Below are 8434 nucleotides of genomic sequence, written 5' to 3' on the forward strand. Positions count from 1 at the left end.
TCGCTTATGTTCAATATAATTGGAGTTCCAAAGGTTTTTTACTTTCTATGCATATATTGGTTAGATGCTGGTTTCACTACTCACGGTTATGCTGGGTGTATTGCAGTTAGCGTGGCGTCCCACGTGTATTCTGCTTGCAAACAGTGATGTAGCTTCCAAGGTAAAGTCCGGGGGATCCTCGGTCATCAATTGCAGGGGTGCCGAACTTAAAAAAAAATTTTGCGTAAAGATTGCTGCCAGATACTGAGATCAAGCAGAGCAGGCAGCAAAATAGCTTTTACTTCGGCGGTCTGTCTTTGCTTTCTCCTGCCAATTATAGTTGATACCGATCCCTCTCTTTACAGAAGATTTAAAGCGCTTCAATGTTCCGATTGTAGATTCGGTTGCATGGGATCCTCTTTCACCAAACGCGTTTCGGAGTTGGCTACGACTCCTTCCTCAGTGGCTGAAAGCAGGATAAGCAGTACCTCAGTCATTCCAGGACCCTTCATCAGGCTCGTCACCGAAACGCGTAGCTTTGACCTTGTTTTATTGTTTTTTTTTTATGTCAATGAATGTCTTTTAGTAGAATTCCTTAATACAGAGCGCTTTATTTTCTTCTTCCTCCTTAAGCATATGTGTCCTCCACACAGTATAGAGATAATACAGTGATGTCACAGTACAGGGATAATACACAGTGATGTCACAGTACAGGGATAATACACACAGTGATGTCACAGTACAGGGATAATACACACAGCGATGTCACAGTACAGGGATAATAAACAGTGATGTCACAGTACAGAGATAATACACACAGCGATGTCACAGTACAGGGATAATACACACAGTGATGTCACAGTACAGGGATAATACACACAGTGATGTCACAGTACAGAGATAATAAACACAGTGATGTCACAGTACAGGGATAATGCACACAGTGATGTCACAGTACAGAGATGATACACACAGTGATGTCACAGTACAGGGATAATACACACAGTGATGTCACAGTACAGAGATAATAAACACAGTGATGTCACAGTACAGAGATAATAAACACAGTGATGTCACAGTACAGGGATAATACACACAGTGATGTCACAGTACAGGGATAATACACACAGTGATGTCACAGTACAGGGATAATACACACAGTGATGTCACAGTACAGGGATAATACACACAGTGATGTCACAGTACAGAGATAATACACACAGTGATGTCACAGTACAGGGATAATACACACAGTGATGTCACAGTACAGGGATAATACACACAGTGATGTCACAGTACAGGGATAATACACACAGTGATGTCACAGTACAGGGATAATATACACAGTGATGTCACAGTACAGGATAATACACACAGTGATGTCACAGTACATGGATAATAGACACAGTGATGTCACAGTACAGGGATAATACACACAGTGATGTCACAGTACGGGGATAATACACACAGTGATGTCACAGTACGGGGATAATAGACACAGTGATGTCACAGTACAGGGATAATACACACAGTGATGTCACAGTACGGGGATAATAGACAGTGATGTCACAGTACGGGGATAATACACACAGTGATGTCACAGTACAGGGATAATACAATAAAGTCACAGCACTGGAATAATGGGAAAAACCCCCAGAGAAGATATTATTATATATATATTAAGTAGCCATAGAGCTCTACAGTAAAATTTTGAATGGCAGAAAGAAGAGCAGCTCCTGAGCACAAACTGCTGCTCCAACAATTACAAAATTATGTAAAATAAGAGAACAGGACCTTTTTGGGGGCCTTAGAGTTACCGTATATAGTTACTCCCCACTCGTGCGCATATAATCCCTGGCCCCGGGGGCCCTTTCCAACCATGTGAGAAGTAGCTAGCGTACTTTCATGCGCACATTTACCCAGCAGACTTTTGACTGAAACGCCTCACGCACATTTGCATGAAATTTAATTATTGCTGACGGTCGGGATTGTTTATCCGTCAGGCTGAGTACAATTATCGAGTCTCTTTCTATTAAGTGTTGTGACTTCTCCAGTCAAAGGCAAGCTGCGAGTCTGAATGCAGAACACAGCGAGCGGATCGGGAAGAGGTGACTGCGGAATAGTAATCCGCTCAGGATGATGCGAATACGTGAAACCTGACTGTTGTCACTAGTTTATCCTCTCATTATATTATTGTACTGTATTATTATATTGTCTTACAAAAAAATAGTTTCATTCTCTATTAAGTCATTTTTAATTCAATATAAAAAACATTACACTGACTGAACCAATGTTAACACGGCTCGATAGATTTTTCTGCGTCTTGTATTTCTGAAAGATGCAACATGAGATGACGCGGCGTTCTATTAACACGGAGTCATCCGGAGGCTACATTAGACATACTTATGGTGTTCCTATTAAACCCTGGACTTCCCCAATAATGCGCACCTTAAAGGAAATGTGTCATCAGAAAATACCCTATTGTTTAAATCATGTTTTTATGTTTAAATGGGTATTCCCATCTGAGACAATGGGGGCGCGTCACTAGGATATGTCCCCATTGTCTGATAGGTGCGGGTTTGAGAACGGAGCCCTGCAAAGTGGTGGCTGGAGGACTCCATTCCGGCCACCGCCAAGGACTCCCCCTATGGAAGTGAATTGGAGCGCACCGCGCATGACCGTCCGCCACTCCGATTCACTCCTATGGGCCCGAAGAAAATAACGGAGCCAATGATTGGCTATTTTTGGGGGCCCCATAGAATTGAATGGAGGGCGGCTGCGAATGAGCAATGATCCCTCCAACACTTTCGGGGCTTTGTTTAGGAGATGTGGTGTGGGTCTTAGCGGTGGGACCCGCACCTAGAAGACAGTGTGGGCATCTCCTAGCGATGTGCCCCCATTTGTCTAAGATGGGAAAACCCTTTTAACATATTTTTAAGAATGATATATTTAATTTTCCATGTCTATCTATATCTAAACAAATAACATAAAATCCTGCAGTTTTCGCACTGGCCACTAAGTCTAATAGTTGGTCTGTACAGATCACTTTACTGCAGTTATCTGCTTATCTGTCATTCTAATCCTGCCTGTAATGATATCATCTCTGTGTACAGATAAGACGGGCTCCACCATTCACAATAGGTGATATCACAGTTTATCTATTCTTTCCTTGTACAATGACCTCTGCACAGATCACAGAGCATGCCCAGAAAACTCTCCCATAGAAGTCAATAGAGTCCCCTCCTGATCATTGTGTCTATGGCCCGTGGGGCTGCCGTAAATCACTTTCTAAACATTTTTAAGAACAGCTCAGATCATGTTTAGAAAATAGAATTTAAAAAAAATCTGCAATCAGAAAATAAAGAGATCAGAAAAAAGGATGTGTGCTAGCATCTGACTTCAATCGGCAGGCAGAGAAAATAAATAGTGAGTTACTTGGGAAGAGAGGTTATGGGCCACCTGTGACCATCAGTGGGAACGTCCCTGCTGTTTCATCTTCTCCTGTCTATTCCTTTGCTTGGAGCCCTCGCTATCCACCTGTCTTTACATCGGATCCCTTAATGTGGTCTGCTGACCTCTCTGCTGTAGCAGCTCACTTGGAACGGATGTTCCTGATTGGTCAGTCTTTTCTTTAAATGTTTCTGACTTCTGCAGTGGACTGCTGGTTACAGCATGACCTCTACGCATTAATACCCAGCATCCTGGTGTATTTTGTTTCTTGCCCACTTTGCTTTTTGTTCTGAGGTTATTCTAGTTCAGCCTTTGCTTTGATTTTTGCTGTTTGTTGTTTAGTTTCCTACTCAATTGAATCTGTTTTGCCTTGATTCCAGTTCAGCTCCCCCTCATTTTGTTTTTCTTCTTTGTCCCTTGTGCCTTCTGTTTGGGTTTGGGTCTGTATTGCAGATTAAGGTTTTCCATATGTTTGGTGTGAAGGTCAGTGTCCAGGATCAGATCTAGGGAAAAATCCAGAATAAGCTACAATCGGGCTCAGTTATTGTCTGTTTAGTCATCTTTCACCATATCATGCCCATCATCCATTTTGTTCCATCCCCATCCTATTTTCTTGTTTTCTCATTACATATCTGATTCAGTTACATATTTATTCCCAGAATTCTTGTACAGTCCCTCAGAATTGAGAAAGCTCGTTGGAAGAACGAGTGAAACGTTTTCAAGAAATCTACAGGACGTCCAGTTGCCTTGATTTATTCTTTACAGATATTTCTCGTTACCTGCCTGTGTTGTTGCATGCTTTATATTATTACCATGCGACTGTCCAGCTGTTTGGACCTACTGTAAGTCTTTGGGTATCTAAATCCTGGGAAACAACAGTCAGACCACTGGGAATTTGCTAGTTTTCCCCTTATCCCGTGGACAGTGGCTACGTTTCTAACTTGGCACAACCCCTTTAAGCTCCTAAGTAGGGATGAGCGAATCGACTTTGGATGAAACATCCGAAGTCGATTCGCATAAAACTTCATTTCAATACTGTACAGAGAGAGAGCGCTCCGTACAGTATTAGAATGTATTGGCTCCGATGAGCCGAAGTTATTACTACGCGAAGTCTCGTAAAACTTCGCATAACTTCAGAAATTGATTATACTGTAAAAAAACAATTTCCAGAACTAGGGTTCAGTTCCAAGTGGTACCTTGGAACCGAACCCGAGTGCGGGATTTTTTTTTTTCAGTATAAATCAGTTTCTGAAGTTATGCGAAGTTTTACGAGACTTCGCGTAGTAATAACTTCGGCTCATCGGAGCCAATACATTCTAATACTGTACGGAGCGCTCTCTCTCTGTACAGTATTGAAATGAAGTTTTATGCGAATCGACTTCGGATGTTTCATCCAAAGTCGATTTGCTCATCCCTACACCTAAGCTCCCCCTAGTGGTGATTGGAAGTAAAGGTGCAATAAATCATAAGAGTGAAAAGTCTGATTGGATATCTGTCTATTAAAGGGGTTGTCTCACCGTTCATTTTGCTATGCCCTGTATGAGCACATTGACATCACGGAGGACGGTCTTACAAAGAACGCCTCTCATTCTGATCCATCGTTGTATTACATGGCAGGGAATTCATTCCAATTTCTGATAGCATCTCCGCTCTCTTCTCTCGTTTTCTATTTTGCCCTTGAACCTTCGAAGTCATCTTCATGTTGTGCTATGAATATAGTGTCCTTGTTATGGCAGTGGGTGTGGAACTGCTTTGTCAACCTACAGATTTGGCTTTGGGCTAATCCTGGCAGTCCCCTGGTTTTGACCCTTTATCCCCTGTACAGACCCGGCTGCAGGGGAACTACCATGCTGCTGCCTCCTGGAGTAGTCTCTGTGTGGTTGACGTCTGATCCACAGGGATCAGAAACACCGGGAATGGGCACTGAGGAGTCAGGCAGAGTCTTAGTCAGGGACAGGCCAGGGTCAGGGCAGGCACAGTACGAGCTATACAGTAAAGGGTCTGAGGGCAGGCACAGTACGAGCTATAATATAGTAAAGGGTCTGAGGTCAGGCACAGTAAAGGCTGCAGAATCCAGCAAACAGACAGAAAGTCAGTACATGGGCAGACATCAGTTCAGACACCTTTGCAGGATAATAGCATTCTAGAACACCTATTGCTCAGGCACCTTTCCACAGGTACCCCAGGGCTGCCAGCCATTGGCTGGTGAACGGTCTGCGCATGCTGGCCCTTTAAGCGCTGGAGGGAGTGCATATGTGTCCTACAGGCTCAGGAGGAGAGGACTTGATGGCAAACAGGCCACAGCCTGCGTAGAGGGACAGAGCAGACTCTGCGGCTAGACCCGCCAGAAAGAGGACAGTGGGGGCTGGGTCCCCGGCTGCTATTAAGATGTAATAGGAAGTAAATCTACAGAGAATGTTGAACATGATAATGATTTGATCATAGAAGGTGGACATTTATTATTTTCTGCAATTAAAGCGGTTGTCCAGCCAATAAAAATAATTGTTTAGAAGGGGCTCAGAATGTTTTTGTCGATTAGGTCTAGAATCTAAAGTTGAAGCTTGCTAATCCTCTCGGCAGCCTGGCCCCTGCCGCCTCCGCCATGACCATCGAGCTCCTGCATTACTTGGCCCAGATAACGGCATCGATCCGTGACCTCCATCTGGTGTTCTCCAGGTGTAAGACTCTCAATCTCCTTGACATCTTGAAGAAAGGGCTGGCGATTAAATCTCCTGTTTCTGCTTCCATCGTGCCAATGCCACCTTGGCACCTGAGCCTCTGATTTCAAATTCATCTTTTTACCGGAGTTCCTGACATTAGCATGGGCTGGATGTGTCCAACTGCCCTACACAAGCGGCAAGTTGTATGAAACAGTAATGTGGCCCCTAAGAGAAGTCAACGGGGCCACACTGCACCTGCACAGGCCTCTCCTTTCATTGTGACATGTTCTAGGGGGGAATACTGCTGGATAGAAGCGTCCTACATTTGCACTATATGGCAGCACTTAGAGTACGCAACTGAAATATGGCTTTTATAGAAGTGCTCTACCTATGGCTGCCTCTAATTCTATGAGACATGCTCCTTGGGGGGCACCATATAATGGCACCATATGGCAGCACAGAGAGTACAGAACTGCAATATGGCTCCAATAGAAGTCCATCCACCGGCCTCTAATTTCATTATGGCATCTTCTAAGGAGGAATACTTCTGTAATATAGTACCACACAATGGCACCATGTGGCGGCATCAAGAGTATGAGTCTATAGGGCGGTACTCTGTACCTCTGCAAGACTTTAATTTAATTGTGGCATGTTCATAGGGAATACCTTTATATTATTGTGCCATCCCATGACACCATATGGCAGCACACACAGTACAGAACTGAAATATGGCTCCAATAGAAGTCTATGGGGCTATGCTGTACATCCACCTGACTCTAATTTCATTGTAGCATGTTGCAGGGAGGAATACTTCTGTATTATTGTGCCATCCCATGACACCATATGGCGGCACACAGAGTACAGACCTGTAAGGTGGCTCCATTAGAAGTCTACACTACCTCTGCATAACTCTAATTGCATTATGGACTGTTCTAGGAGGGAGAGAATACTTCTGAATTATGGTGCTATATAACACCATATGGCGGCACAAGGAGTGTACTTGAGACTTCACAAAGCAAGAATTTCCCACTCTTCCCCCCCCCCCCCCCTCTGCTTTCTCTACACAAGTGGATAAATGCCCCGCCATCTCTCCCAGTTATTTACACTACGAGCACTGGGCACCGGGGTCTGCACAATGTCACTTTGCAGGAGCGGAGGACGGTCTTCATCTTCTACTCTATACAACCCATTATACCCAGACACGCACTCCAGTAGCCGGCTGGGTGTTATAATGGGATTAACGAGCTGATGTGAGACATTTCCTAAATGTTTTCTGGATAAACCTCGCTCCCAGAACTCGTTTGCGTGCGGACAAGAACCACCTATAAATATTTTAGCTCCTGAAGCTCTTTAGCCCGGCGCAGCAGGACGGCCGCTTCTTCTGAGGAAGTCAGGGATCTTCATTGCTATGGAAACACTTCCAGGTTTTTCGATAAGTTTTGAAGAAGTTTCTGCCGCAAGCAGCGGGCACTCTATCGACACCGTTGAAGTCTCGCTGGAGCTTGGAGGTCAAGTATCTACCTTGCCCTGTGTCATCTTCAGTGAGAACCTGGCCGTCCCCGAATAGACTTCAAACCTAATATTTACAAATAGATACAATGTAGCACTGAGGAATGGATGGGAGCAGCTGGAATATACACGGGTGCACGTGCACTGGGGGGTCTTGGGGTGAAGGGGCAGTCAACCCTTCCTCTACGTGAATGGACTCTCAGAATCAAGACCGGGTGTAGCTATAGGGGAAGCGGCAGGTTTGGGGCCCAAACTTAGAAGGGGCCCGTCCCTGATTTTATTGTCGGGGACCTCTCAACAGTATTAGGCTACATGCACACGATCATATGTGTTTTGCGGTCCGCAAATTGCAGATCCGCAAAAAAATGGATGACGTTCCGCATGGCATCCGTTCTTTTTGCGGATCCGTTTTTTCCCCGGATCCATTGTAATAATGCCTATCCTTGTCCACAAACTAGAAAAAAATAGGACATGCACAATTTTTGGGCGGAGCAACGGAACAGACATACTGATGCGGACAGCACACTGTGTGCTGTCCGCGTTTTTTGCGAACCCATTGAAATGAATGGATCCGCATCCTATCCGCAAAAAAAACCTTAGGCCTCATGCACACGGCTGTTTTGGTCCGCATCCGAGCCGCAGTTTTGGCCTCTCGAATGCAGACCCATTGACTTCAACGGGGCAGCAAAAGATGCGGACAGCACACAGTGTGCTGTCCGCATCCGTTGCTCCGTTCCGTGGCACCGCAAAAAATATATAACCTGTCCTATTCTTGTCCGCGCTTTGCGGACAAGAATAGGCATTTATATTAAAGGCTGTCCGTGCCGTTCTGCAAA

Source organism: Bufo gargarizans, chromosome 10 (assembly GCF_014858855.1).
Source record: "Bufo gargarizans isolate SCDJY-AF-19 chromosome 10, ASM1485885v1, whole genome shotgun sequence".
In the NCBI taxonomy this organism is placed as follows: Eukaryota; Metazoa; Chordata; class Amphibia; order Anura; family Bufonidae; genus Bufo; species Bufo gargarizans.